Source organism: Ailuropoda melanoleuca, chromosome 4, assembly GCF_002007445.2.
Source record: "Ailuropoda melanoleuca isolate Jingjing chromosome 4, ASM200744v2, whole genome shotgun sequence".
In the NCBI taxonomy this organism is placed as follows: domain Eukaryota; kingdom Metazoa; phylum Chordata; class Mammalia; order Carnivora; family Ursidae; genus Ailuropoda; species Ailuropoda melanoleuca.
The window spans coordinates 138,938,443-138,952,658 of NC_048221.1; the positions used below are offsets into that span (position 1 = coordinate 138,938,443).

General features: G+C 47.8%; 1 long non-coding RNA gene across 2 annotated transcripts in view; it reads left to right on the forward strand.

The window, feature by feature from the left end:
* Window positions 1–14,216, forward strand: part of LOC117802065 — a 243,290-nt gene that overhangs the window by 29,143 nt on the left and 199,931 nt on the right. Inside the window, exon 5 of one of the 2 annotated variants that reach the window (XR_004625110.1) lies at window positions 1,311–5,622. The exons of the other annotated variant lie outside the window; for it this stretch is intronic. This is a non-coding gene — a long non-coding RNA (uncharacterized LOC117802065). Of the gene's footprint in view, window positions 1–1,310; window positions 5,623–14,216 lie in introns of those variants that run through there. 2 annotated transcript variants of the gene reach the window in all.

Consider the following 14,216-nt stretch of genomic DNA (forward strand, 5'->3'; position numbering starts at 1 on the left):
TGCATAAAGTTCAGCTTTGTCCTTTACTGCCTTTCAACAATCAAATTAAACTTGAAAGCATTTTTTTTCCCCTCACTGTGGGGAGGAAAAAGTGCCATTGAAAAAAATCATCTCACTGGCAAATTAACAGATAAGGGTCTACCCTGCTGACACAATGCCAGGCAGAGGTAAAATTCAATCTTTCTATCGCAGCAAAGCCATTTTCCCTAAATCGGGGAAATTAAAGTACATCGGAATAGAGGGACAGTTTCTCCCACTCGATATGTTTTTTGACTTTGAGGTCTAAAACTAAAATTGAAACTGGCACGTTTGTAACTGACAACCCTAGTCTCCTTTAGATTATACCCCATTCATTAAATTTTTATGAGAATTTATAAAGATGCCCAAGGAATAAAAGTTCTGTTCATGATGGCAGAGCAGAACTCGGGGGCTATTTCTAAATAGCATACTCAGCATATTAATTGTTGCTTAGATAACAGTCCTATCTCTTCAGGGCCTCTGTTTGGGTTTAACACCAGAACCAGCAAATTAATATAGTCATTATCCAGCCAAAAGCTGTATCACTTACCAGTTCATTATTGTTCAAATCAAAATTCATACTTTTCCAGATCTCCCTAGGGTTACTAGATAGGGAAGGTTATCATTCTGCAAAATAATCTCTCCTGATTCTTACTCCACTGTGTGAAGAGAAACAGCCAATCACATTACATAAATTTTCATATTAATAGATCTGTGCAGAGGCTCCCAGTCACCCTCTTCTCCGACTGCGGGGGACCTGATTTCTCACTCTTCCCCAAATCTCCATTCAGGGTCAGGTAAATGACTCAGCTTCCTTTTTAGTGAACATACCAAGCTAGGTCCTAATTTTGAGATTACTGCTCCTCAAGAATGGATACGATCTTGCAAACTTGGGTGCTGCCAGAAGGCGGAATCTCTGGAGTGGGCAGAGGTCTCAGCAATGCCGCTGGGCCTCTACACAGTGTGCGTGAGTGATCTGCAGGCAGACAGATCAGCAAGCTGCACAAGACATTAAATTCCAGTTTTTTGTAGATCAGAGCATTTTCATCCAAGCCCAGCTTCCCGTGCCATGTAACCAATTTTATTCTTCTTCTAATATTTAGCTTTAATGATTTTGATTAACCAACATATTATCTGAACAAACGATGGTTGCAAACTTGAGGTCAAAATCTGAAATTTTTTTTTCTCTAGAATTATGAACAGGAACAGGAGAGGGACTTCTTGATTTCCAAGTGGATTATACTCTGTCTGAATTGCTGAGCGACAGCCATTTTTTTTTTTCTTCTTGCTAGCATTTGCCACCTCCGTTTGTACCTGATGCCCAGAGGAAGTTTGGAGAAACATGAATGTGGAAGGATACAGAGTCGAATCATAAACAACACATGCTACAGATGGAGCATTTTTCCCTAGAATTTTTCAGCAGCCTGAGAAACAATATGATCATTTCACTCCTACTACCCAGTAAGAGGCAGTCCTGGAAGGTTCCAGAGAAGGTGCTGCTGGCTCCACACGTAGAAACTGCAGCTGATTTGTGTTTTGGGGACAGAATCTTAACACCTTTCTGAAGCCGCCATGTGGTTTTCTTAGCTGTGAATACATGATGCTCAGACGCTTCATTTAATCAGGACTCCCTGTTCTAGGACACCACCTACATTTCCACATGTGACTTTATGGCATGCTTTATTTTCTTCTGATTGAATCGAACCATCAGTGTGCTCCCAGAGACCTCTCAACATTGCCTTGGTTTTAGAATCCATGCAAAGAACATTTGTTTCTTGTTCAGACCATCCATGATTTCCTTCATTGCTTTTATAGTGAAACTTTTATATCAAACACTGTGCATTGTATGAGTTCTTTTTTAAAGAAAGACAATGGTATGAAGACCCTTTCTATAGAAGTTATTCCAGGGCATGATATGCTGTCATGGACCACGAGAATGCCTTCCCATGGGGACAAGTTATAATGACTTACATCAGTCTAATTTGAATCGTTTTCAAATTTATTCAAATGGTGAAACTTCTTTTTAAGATGAAACGAGATTCAAGTCAGCAACGCGAGTTGGTGCCAATGTGCGAGGCTGCACTTGATAGTTCTCTGTAAGTGAAAATATTTATAACTTCCCATAGCTTACTGCCCCAAGTCACAAGACGTGAAACCTTCCTTGGGTTTCTCATTGCTGTGGTCTCTGATGTTCAGTTCAGAGAGGCTGCTGGACTGTGTGGGGGTAAGAGCTTCCTGAGGAGTTTATATGCCTCTGGTTCCCACAGCAACTCTGGGGTGTTGGAGCACAGCCAAACACATTTTTCTGCTATATGTCTTGTTATAAAGGAGTATCCTGTTCAGAGATCTGCTCTGATGGGCACTATTATTTTTATTTACATGTGGAATGAGAATCTACTAAAACGAAGGTCCAGCAAATGCATATGGTATTGGTAAAAACGTAGATCTGGACTAAATTCATTTTAAAATTGAATTGGATGTTTTCTTTATGGACTAGCCTGGAATGTGCTGTATTGAATCATTTATTTCTCAAAGTGTTTGTTCTCATTTTAGCGGGGATGGAAGCAGGGCCCCCCTGCAGGGTCAGCGAATAGTATGTGTCATGGTGTTTCATGCACTTGGAAGGGACAGACAAGAGTTGCAAGAGTGGACGCCGGCCTTTTTTCCTTTGGTGCTGCCACTGTTCCAGAATCAGATCAAACCATTGATATTGTTTTTTTCTTTCCCTCTCTTGTTGAGAAAAAGGGCAAGGGCATAGCAAATAGTTTTATGCAAACAGATTCATTACAGAAACCACTCGCTAGCTACATTAGCCTGGGACTTAGTTTCTTCAACCATTCAATGCGGGATAATATAACAATTAGGCCTGACAGGGTTGCTGTAAAGCTACCCTTAGATATAAAGAGTTTAGAACAGTGCCTGGCACACAGCACCTGCTAACACATGCTAGCTGCCATACTGCAATGACTACTGACCATCATTATGAACAACTACACCTAAACTACTTTCTGGAGGCTGTAGGTATTTTCAACAGAAAGCTGCAGGAATTCATGACTCCAAGTGCATCTTGAGTCACACTGCTTCCGTTCCTTCCTTCCTGGCTCTGTAATTTGGGGCAATATACGTAAACTCTGTCAACCTCAGCTTCTTCACCCATAAGTGAGGATAATAAGAGCTTCTGTCTCATAGGGTTGTTGGAGCATTCAATGAGTTAGTGTATCATGTGCTATGTCAACATTATTTCATCCACATTGGAGCCACTTGTCTTTCCCAGTCGTTCTGTAGTTTTACTGCAATTCACTCCAGGGGTAATGTAGGCGGTCTTTGTGGCAAGCACGTGGCCTCCCTCATTTCACGCCAATTCTGCCTATGATCTGTACCTTTACATTTACCTGAGATTTTGTAAACCGGACTGAAGCTAAGTAGGATGAGAACTTGCCCATATTTCTTAAGCATTCATTAACTATATAGATGATTACTCTTCCTATAATAGCATGTTCATCCTTCTGAATTTGAGAGTGACCACCGGCTTCTTTTGGCTTATCATCACGGCTAACTATCCCCCCAAATTCAACACAGTGATATGCTTCTTCTACTATAAAGATGCCTAGGAGTTAAGAGTTGCAACTCACAGGAGAAAAACAGAAAAGGGTAGGGTTTTGGGTAAAATTGATCCACATTGGCCATTTAATCAACAGCGTTGCATATGAGCAATGCTCCTTGGTGCCCTGATTAGACAGACTGCAAATGACAGTTCTTGGAGTCATTCATATGCCTCCTGACCTCCCTGTAAAGGCAAGAGACTCAGGAGAGACCTGACATGGGGCACAACGTAGGCTCTCGTTAATATTTGTTGCATAGACATCTCATAATCTAGAGTTTTGTTTCTGAGGATTCATTTCATAAGACATAGCACAACTTTCAAGATATATCTGAATCCCTGTTACGATAAGCTTGGTCCTTCTCACTGCTCTCTCCCCATTTCCTTTATTTAAAAATAAGTACATGGAAACATTGGAATCTCTGACCAAGAGAGCACATGAACTGGATTCTATTCCTGGCTCTGCCGCCCTTCTCTTGCCGCCTGGCAGTTCATTTGACCTTTCTTCCCTTCCCATCCCCTAAGGAAGATGCCTGCTGTGTACAGACCCCACGGGGGCGTTGGGAGGATTTCAGGAGTGAATACAACTATCTTGGGTTATAATATGATGCTGCCAACTACTTTGAGGCCCTGGGATGAAAGATGCTGTGTGAAAGAGCATTGTTATTGCATTTTGTTAAAAATATGGATCAAAGGCTGGCTGTACAGTAAGTGCTAAATGTTAATTATTGTTATAATATCATAACAAAGCAGATGCCAGAATGCTAGATCCCACGAGAAAACCTATTATAATAAGCCAGTGTGAAATGTACATATTACAAAGATATTTGGCAAGGAGGCAGATTTGGTTTTGAAATCTCAATGAACAATTAAGCAGAATAAAAAAATAACTTTTAATGCTATGAAAAATATAAGTGTCTTGACAAGTCTTTAACATAAAAATAAGAAGCTGCCTTTTTCCCATAGAAAAGAGGCAGCATTATTGCTTTTTTTCCCCCTCTCTGAGCAGAAGATATATTTGTGGCATCCTTGAATGTAGGAAAAAAAGCAATATTCTTCCTTACAATGACCCTTAAAATATCTCTTTACAACAGAGATGAATTGGGGAAAAATCCTCTAAGTTTATAATAGAGTAAATCTAATTTTTTAAAACTTCAAATGAGTTCATGTTCTACTGCCTGTTTGTCTTTCCTCCTCCAAATTCATTTTCTATTTGATGGCATTAGCAAATGGACTTTTGCAAGCATTCATAAATGCCAGCAGCTTCTCTTAGCTCAAGCTTATCACAGATTTTCAGATCTAGGAAGCAGAGTACATCATGTAATATCAGCTGAGAAAAGGAGGAGGAAGGGGAGGGAAGGCATAGAAAGATGAATTTAGAGTGGGAGAGCCCTGCCCTTAAAAAACCAAGGTCAAGAGAAAATAATTTCCATGTCCTTGTGTTTTTAAGAATGGAGTATGTGTGAGCTCACCTAGCATACTTACCATACTCAATCTTTTTTTTGGCGGGGCATGGGGTGGAACATTGTGAGACATGAATAACCAACTCTCAGGGGGAAAGTAAAAGCATATATTTGCAAGGGGATATGTTCTATCTTTGGGGAAGAAAGAGAGCGAGCAGGAGGACCGCACATCCCAGAACAAACTTACAAGAGAGTATGTACCCCCAGCTGATAATATTATGGCCAGACTATAATTACCCTGGCTCCAGCTCCATGTTTACCTGCCCTGACGATCAGCAACCTACCTGATATTAATTCATTCAGCACTGACTTCATTTTTTTCCTTTTAACATTTCCCCTGTTAACTCTAACTTAAAAAAAAGATGCATCTGTTATTAGAAATAAATAAGCACCGTATTTGTTGGTTAAATGTGCCATGTGTTCTGTGTGAAAGGGAGGTGGGAAACCAAACGTAAAAAGGACTTATTGGGATTTGAGTTGAAACGATCTAGACTTTAGTTATTGAAAAAAACATTCAGGGGGCGCCTGAGTGGCACAGCGGTTAAGCGTCTGCCTTCAGCTCAGGGTGTGATCCCGGCGTTATGGGATCGAGCCCCACATCAGGCTCTTCTGCTATGAGCCTGCTTCTTCCTCTCCCACTCCCCTTGCTTGTGTTCTCTCTCTCACTGGCTGTCTCTATCTCTCTGTTGAATAAATAAATAAAATCTTTAAAAAAAAAAAAAACCATTCAGGATGACTTGCAATAGAGCCCAAAGAAAGCCACTGTCCTTGTGTTCACGTACTTTAAAGGGAAAAAGCCCTCTAACACATGCCTGACTTTGGGAGGAGGTGGCCACGGCCTGGGAAATGTGCACTCCAGCTGGGACTGCGTGGCACTTAGGAAGCATGGATATCTTGTCTTTCTCAGGACACAGTTGTTTCCCCAGTCCCTGTGAGATCAAGATTTCATGAGCATGCTTTGGCAGCCGCTTGTTAAAAAATAAATGGGGACTGGAGTGGCAACGTCAGCATGGTTGTCCGGATTTTGGGAAGTGAAGCAGGTAGGCAGGCAGAGTAGGGCGAGGCATGTGAGTGTCATGAGAACTTGGAGGGAGGGCTGGGAGGAGTTTCGTCTTCCAATCAGGCATTTTCCTCCAACCCCACTGAGTCTTAGCCTCTTTTGGGCAGGTGATTCCCCAAGGTGGCCTAGAATTACTGAAGAGCAGAGAGTGGAAGCCATTGAATTACTTTTTTTTTTTTAAATCTCCACCATTGATAGTTCTCTTTGCCTGCTCATCAGCAACTGGTCTAAAAGTTAGGGACTTTTAATATGATGATTTGGGGCTTTGGTTGATTCTTAAGGTATTTCATTCATTTTAGAACCAATATTGTCTGTGAATGAGCGTTTACCGTGAGCCAGGCAGAAAGGATGAAGAGTTAGATAGGACCCAGCCCTGCCTTTGACCTGCTGATGGCCTAGTCTGAAATAGAGCCATGCAAAATCAGTAAGTGTGGAAAGATTACAGAGGCCATGAGACAAGAGCACATGGGATGGGATAATTCTACTAGAGGTCCTTATAAAGGTAATCAACTTAAATAAGGTTATTAGGGTGAGCCGTGACCCAGTAAGATTGGTGTCCTCATACCAAAGGGAAATTGGGACACAGGGATACACGGAGGGAAGACTGTGCGGGGACACAGGGAAAGGGGCCTGGCACACAGTCCCCTCCCTGCCCTCAAAGCAGCCACCTTGGTCTCGGGCTTCTGGCCTGCAGACCGTGGGACGATGTGCTCCTGTTGTGTAAGCCACTCAGCTTGTGGTGCTTTGCTGCACAGCCTCAGGAAACGAAAGCGGGGCCCAGCCGTTTGGATTTCGCACACATGAGTGCGTCTCTACCACCCCGCATCCGATTAAAAAGTACTCTGGATTCTCTAAGTCCTGGCTGGGGCTGAGGCTGTATTACTACCAAACCCCTCGCGATGACCGTGCTACCACAGATACACGGTTCAAAACCAAATCTCACGTTGGCTCCCCTGGCAAGCTCTTAAAAGTGCTGGTGCAGGTCTCCACTGACACCAACGAGATGCTGTAGGAGTCCTCCAAGACCATCGAGATGCCGTAAGAGGCCTCCAAGACCAACGAGACAGGCCTCCGCCGAGACCAAGGAAGTGCAGGACTGGGCCCAAGGCCGAGGCCTTTAAAAGTCAGCACGGAAGAGGGGCCTGCCCTCCTTTCAAGCCCTGCGGGGAGTTTAGTGCTCTAGTTGATAATTACGTGACTTGGGGACTCACGGAAGGGGGACTTTGCAGAAGGGACGGTGCAGAGCTGCGGGGTAGGCGTACCGCCTGGGCCCGGGCTGCGGAGGTGCCGGGCCGCGGGCATGTGGTCGCCCCAGCCGTCCTTTTTCATCCGGGAGACAGCCTCCCCGAAGACCCCTCCACGGGGGCCCGGCTTTAAGAACACGGACCAGGGAAGAGAGTAGGGACGGGAACACAGAAACGCTGTGCCTCCGGGGAGGCCCAGAAACGCCAGCGCCCGGGGACCCAGGCCCTCGGAGAGGCCGACGCCTCAGGCGGGAACGGGCGGGGGCAGCCGTGCACTGCCGGCGGGAAAACTGTGCGGAGGTTCCTCCGCGCATTACAGGAGGCCGCCCCTCTAGCCCCACAGCCCCACCTGAGTCCGGGCTTGAGGAAGGGGAAGCGGGATGTGGAGACGCCGCCCAGGGCGCTCGCTGCTGCAGTCTTCACAGCGGCCGCGCTCCCGAAGCAGCCGCCGCGGGAAAGGAGGGCATCCTGGCGTTTGTGACCACGCGCGTGGACCCGCAGGACATGCTGCAGAGCGAAGTAAGTCGGGCCGCGACAGGTCGATGCTGTCCGGTGTCATTTCTCGGTGAAACCGAAGAGAAGTGGACGTGAAGCGCGCAGAAACGGTGCAGCGTGGCTGTCGGGGAGCTGGGGCGAGGCGGGCGGAAGGGCGCAGGCTTTCCACTGGGGGACCGTAGGCTCTGAGGCTCTGCCTGCACTTGGTGACACGGTGTGACGTCACTGACGTTTGTGGAGAACGTAGCCGTTGAACACTCGCCCACAGGATTGGTGTGAGGTCGTGGAAGGGTCGGCTAGATGGTGGGATCCCTGCCACAGTGTACGCAGGAATCCCGCCACCACAGGGTGCTCTTGGAGTACCTGACGGTTCTGTCAGTCAGACCGCAGTAACGCTGAACAGAGGATGCCCTCCCCCACAGCGCCCTGTAGGGCAGGGAATTCGCACACCCTCCCTGAGGGCGGTGCGGAGAGACGCCCCGAGGCCATCAGGGAGCCCGAGGGAGGACCCAGGGAATCTGGGCTTCTGGTAGCTCCGGCTGCAACACGCGTGAGACCTGGCGCCGCGCCTGGCCAGCTGGACGTGAGGTGACATTGTTCTGCGTGATGCCAGGAGCACATGTCCTTCCCACAGCAGATGTGCCCACGGCGTACTGTGCCAGGTTGTTTCAACAACCAAGTCTTTTTACGTCATCGAGACAAAGGTGGAACGGATAGATCTTAGCCAGGCCTCAAGGATTTCGTTCCTAGCGGTCTGTCTGCTGTTGGGTGCTTGCTCACCTTACTCTAGAGCGCTGGGCATCGTGCTCACTTCTCGTTGGTTGCGGTCATTCTCGTAAGGTTCGGAAAGGTGACATCACCGGGTGAAAGCCACAGGTACCTGTTGATGCCAGAGCTGGACCGGAAACCAGATTTACTCTAAAGCTCGTGTTCTTACCACTACCTCTGCTGTTTTTGCAGCAGCTTCGGCCCTAAGAGGCAGGCTGTCCTATTATTTGGGAGAAATTCCGGAAGCCAAATTGTGCTGCGTGTTTTCTTTCCAGCTCTGATGCTGAGGCAAAGCCGCTGCACCCCTCAGTCACCGGTAAGAGGGACCCAGTCACTGAGAGAAGCAGGCTTGGTGTCCCTGGAGTTGAGAAAGGAGCGGAGACCCTTGTCTTGGAGGCAGGTGTCTCCAGCCCTGGTTGCAGGCTCACATTTTGTGACACTGCATTACGAGGAATCGAGCACTTGGGTTTGCCAGGAGGACTTTTTGCACGTAGTTACTGGGCCCCTTGTCCTTTGGGTGGGGGTCGCCCAACATCTGTGTGTGGAAGCCAGCCCTTGTGGCTTTATTTAGCTTGTAGGATTTTTTTCGATTAAAGATGCTGTGAGTGGAAACAACCCACAGCTTTCGCTGAGCTCTGTTTAACTATTTATCATTCAGAGTGTGTGTGATTCACGGTATTTTAACAGAGAGCCCTCCTCAGTGGGTTTTTTGGTGTTTTGTTTTGCTTTTAAAGGATCCCGAGATGGGAACTAGAGGATCAAGGTCTTCAGGGTTAGATTCTTTAGGGATAGCCCTAAATGGGGAGAATCTGGTGACAATGCCTTTGACGTGGATATTTGTATGTGTAAAAGCATCTGATACTTCTGCTTATGTACTTGCTTATTTCCCTGGTTTATCTGTCTTCCCCACTGGACTCTCTGTTTTCTGGGGTGGGGACCACCAGGGTGGGCTGTCAGCCTTTGCGGCTTGTGGCTGTGTGGGGACTGAGGGGTCAGGGGGACTAGTGGGCCAAGGCAACAGGCTCATGGAGGTTTATAATCTTGAGTGTGTTTTCTTGGTCATGTGAGTGCATAGCTTTTCTGAGTGTTGAAATTTATTTCATGTGGGGATGAAAAACTTTATCTTTGGATGAAATTATCTTTGGATGCTGGGTTGACTATTTCAGTAGCAAAGAAAGTTCAATTGCAAAATTCAGTGTCCTAAAAACAACGGAGTAATAGTTATTTTCTTACAAATCCAATATGCAGACCCCTCTTACAGGGTAGTTTTCAGTGTGTTTGTTTATAAAGTAACTATTTTCTCTGTTTATAAAAACTTCACAGAGGGGAAAGGGGGGGCCAGCTTCAGGGTAGACTCAGTAGTGTGTACTCTTTTTATGTAAGTACCAGTTAGTGGGGTAAGACCCTTCTTTATGTTTCTGGCAAAACCCAGGGAAGTGCTTCCTGAAGAAGACAAGTGGGCCACGGGGTTCAGGGGCGCGGCTCCATGGGGAAGCTGCTCTCTCGTGACCCCAGAGTTCCATCTAGTCAGAAGGCAGCTCGCGACAGGAACATTTGACATCACCTCTTTGCCTGGCTGGGCCAGGGCCCCGCACGGCTTCAGGCCAGGGCTGGTGGCTGGCAGCGACGTGCCCTGCCGCACATCGCCCTCCGGAAGAGCAGCCTGCCTCTGCTCCGTGACACGGCCCATGGAAAGCGAGGACCTGACTTCATGAGGGCAGCTTATTGCCAAAAGCCAGCCCGGGGTCTGCACACGGACACACTCAAGGGCACGCTTCTTAGGACAATTAGTTGTGGGTGATTAATGGCCCTTGGCAGGAGTCCACAGAGCGCGGTGGTGCCTGCACTGGGACCAGGCAGGCCGCGGGGTTCCAGGTTGACCTTTTCCCTCAAAACCGCCCAAGAGAAGCTGGTGGGGAGCCTGTGAGCTCTCCGGGACAGCAGTCGCTTCGGAAAAGGAAGAAGCTCTAACTTTTCATTTCTAAGATGTTGGCTGATGACTTTTTTTTTTTTTTTTTTTTTTTTTTGNAAATGTCATTGATAAATCCTGAAGCTAAATGTAGAAACTCTGGAGGAAAAAAAAAAGTTAATGGTGGGATGAGATGTGGTTTTTAAAGCTAGAGAAAACGTCCTGGAAAATTCCTGGTAACTGAAACTAACTTGTGAAGCCAAGAACTTCCAAACCAAACATATCTACTAATTCATTCCTCTGTTGAGTAATTCTTTGTGGACTGACTTGAGCGTGGGCATCCAATAAAATCTAATCTTTTGCATTCAAATAAGCTAGAGCTTGTATGGGTGACCATAAAATGTAGTTTATCTGTGAATCAGGTATTAGCTAAGTGGAAGAGTTTTTTGTGTTTTTTTGGCAGTCCTAGGAAAGCTTCAGTATCCAAACAGACGCTGAACTAATGTTGGGATTCGAGAACGAAGTAACAGCCTCTGCCTTCATGCTTATGTTCTGTGCCGCGATCATAGAAGGGATTCACAAATAAAACACGTGTTTCCTTTAGCAAGCGTTTACTGTGTGCGCTGTGTTCTGTGGAGGAGAGAAGCATGGGCAGGGTGCAGGAATGTGGTGAGTCGGGACAGAGGTGGAGGAGTGGGCAGGTCGTGGGCTGGTCGCATTCACAGGGTGGGCTGTTGAGGCTGAGCATTCAGTTTGCGTGTTACCGAATGCAGAGTGTTTGAGGACAGGGTGAGGTTGGAGGGAGGGAGGGCTCCTGTGGCAGCAAAGACCTGAGGCCCTCTGTCTTCCAGAAACCGCATGGTATGCTCAGGACGCATTCCTATGGGTGGAGTGGCCTGAGAGCTGGTGGCCACCTCACCTCTTGCTAAAGTGCCCTTAGCGCCTCCTCCCTCCTGACCCCTGCTGGCTCTTGGGGTGTGACAGCAGCACATGGAGCTAGCTTTCTCCTCCAGCCCCTGGGGGTGCCTTCTCTCCCCAGAGAAGAGGAAGCACAGGCCAGTCCTTGGGTGATTTCTCCTGCTTTGTGTGCTGGGAGCCTCCATCACCCCGCCCTCGTGCAGCGCTGCCCACAGCCCATCTCACTCTTCTCATTTTTAAGTGGCTGCAGCCAGGGTGAGTGAGGCTTTGCACCCGGAGCTGGCAAGGCATGGGCATGGCCAATCAATTGGAGAAGGTGCCAGCCAGCTCTGAGCTTCTGGTAGCACCATTCTGGTGTGTGCCCTGGTTACAGCCTCATCCACTGCAGGTGTCTGGCTCCCAGACCTACACCCCAGTCTTGAATCTTGCCATTTGCTTTAGAGTCTTTCATGTTAACTCTTCTAGTCGGGAATAGTCAGGATGTGGTGACCCAAAAGTTGCTTGCTTACCTGAGTTCCTTGGCAGGGTTGGCACGGGGGCAGGGTGGGAATCCAGTGGGCTCGGGCTGGTGGGGAAGGCCTCATCTCGACTCCTGAGCACCTCAGAGGTTAGGGGAGGCAACAAACCTGAGTCCAGGGCTGAAGGGGCCTGGGGGGGAATCCACTGAGGTGGGAAGTCTGATCCCAAACAAGGCTTTCCTGGAGCAAGTTTAGGCAGCTGGCATTGGTACCTGTGGGCTCAGAGAGCCTGGGAGATGCTGGGTCTTGGGGGGAGAGTGTGGTCCGGGGTAATAGCTGAGGTGGGGCAGGAGAGGAGAGGATGCTGGGGTGAGGCAACAAGCCACATCTGCTGTTCCAGTGGCCTGCTGTGTAGACAGCACAGCCCCGTTTCTCTTGAGGACTGACATAAGGAGAACATTCTGTTCTGTCTGTGTTCACAGCCCCTTTCTGACTCTGTCTGGCTCATGTGCCCCTAGCTGAGAATGGTCCTGCCCTTTCTCCTTACATGTGGGTGATAACCTTTCCAACGTACACCTCATCTGATCCCAAGTGTCAATGTTTGTGAGGAAAAATGAGCCTGTTATTTCAGCTTCAGTATTTATACCCACCCGTAAAACTACACATGGAAACGACAAACAAATTTATTTGCCATTTTTGAAAATTTGGCCCTTAAAGGGCATTAGCAAGAACATTGTGCCATTAGCACAGATTGTTTTTAAAACACTTAAAAAGATCCAAATTCTGCTGAATTTGGGGGCCAAGTAGATTGAAAATTGCATCTTGTATCCCAGAATCTCCATGCGGTTTAGTTGTGTGCCTGCTGGAAAAGAGTGCCATTTAGACATGGCCTGTGTCACACAAGGGGGTGATCTCACCCTGGGCCACAGAAGGCCACTCTGCAGATACCTGGAGGAGGCCAGAGTTATCTGGTGGACTGGGTCCTCCTGCAGGGGCAGGGCCTGAGGGAGGGTAAGGTGGGCTCGTATGGGGCTTGAATGCCTGAGGGTGCCTTGTGAGGAGCCATCCCAGATCTGTGTCCCAGGAACAGACCCAGTGTTGCTCCAGGCTTAGCACCCTTCAGGAGTTTCTCACTGCCCGTAGGATGAAATCCACACTCCTTTCCGTTCTGCCTCTTTGCACAGACCCCAGGTTCCAGCAATACCGAGCCTATCGGGGCCTCTGTCTGGCATGTCTGCAAAGTCGGATGGCTGAACATCAGTCTCCTGTCACATTGACTGCCCCTGCCCCAGGTTAGCCAGTCAGAATCTCTGTGCTGGGAATTGCAGCTGGTGCCCGGGTCCACCTCGTGGTGTCTGGGGCAGAGCCATCTGAGGCCATCCTACGAACAGCTGCCCTGGCTTCAGCCCTGCTGTGGCTTGATGTTCAGTCTTCCTTCTGCTTTGGGTCTGATCTTTGTCAAGTTTCCCCCCTTTTCCTTAGTATGTGTGTAGTTTTTCAGAGCTGATGATGCATGTTGCTAAGGACTTCACATACGATATTTGTTTCAAAAACTACTGAGTCCGTATCACCAATGAAACAGGTTCAGAAAGCTTGCATAGCTCCCTCAGCAGATATGGTCAGTGTTGTAATGCCCGCGCCAGATAGCTCTTGAGTCATTCCAGGCTTCTTGTCAGTTTCTGTAGCTTGTGAGCAAAAGACCCTTAAAGGATTCAGCCTTTCTCTTTCCTCGTCCAGGGTGGTGTCAAGACTAGGTTCATATTACCTTTGTAATGTCCTTCTTGGCTGGGTCATGCAGAGTTGGAAGGTTCCCTCCCTCCTCTGGACTCCCAACAGGACGTGGTTCAGAGTTCCCATATTACTGGTTCACTGCTCTCTTCTCTGCAGGTCTATGGCTTTGTCAGTGACAGAGCCGTGAATTATTTATGTCTGCCATCCAGAGTGAGGTAGGAGTGCAGTGAACGTTGTTGAGTGGGTGGATGACTCCTTACCTGGGGTGGATGAGTGGGAGGGAAAGAAAGAGTAAAGAGAGAAGCGAGTGACAGCAGCAGGCCACCGTCTGCACATTTCAGCACACATGGTGGGGCAGGGTGCTCTGGCAGAGGAACGGGAGTGACTCTGAGAGGTGAGTCCTACTAAGATCAAATCACTTGTTGGAGTCATCTCATTAAGTTAATCTAGGAAATACATGCTGGTGATCTTGCCAAGTCTCGGTAGATACTGGGGCAGAGGCAGGCCAGAGTGAGGTGTATCTGACCCAGGGGAGTCCAGGATCTACATGT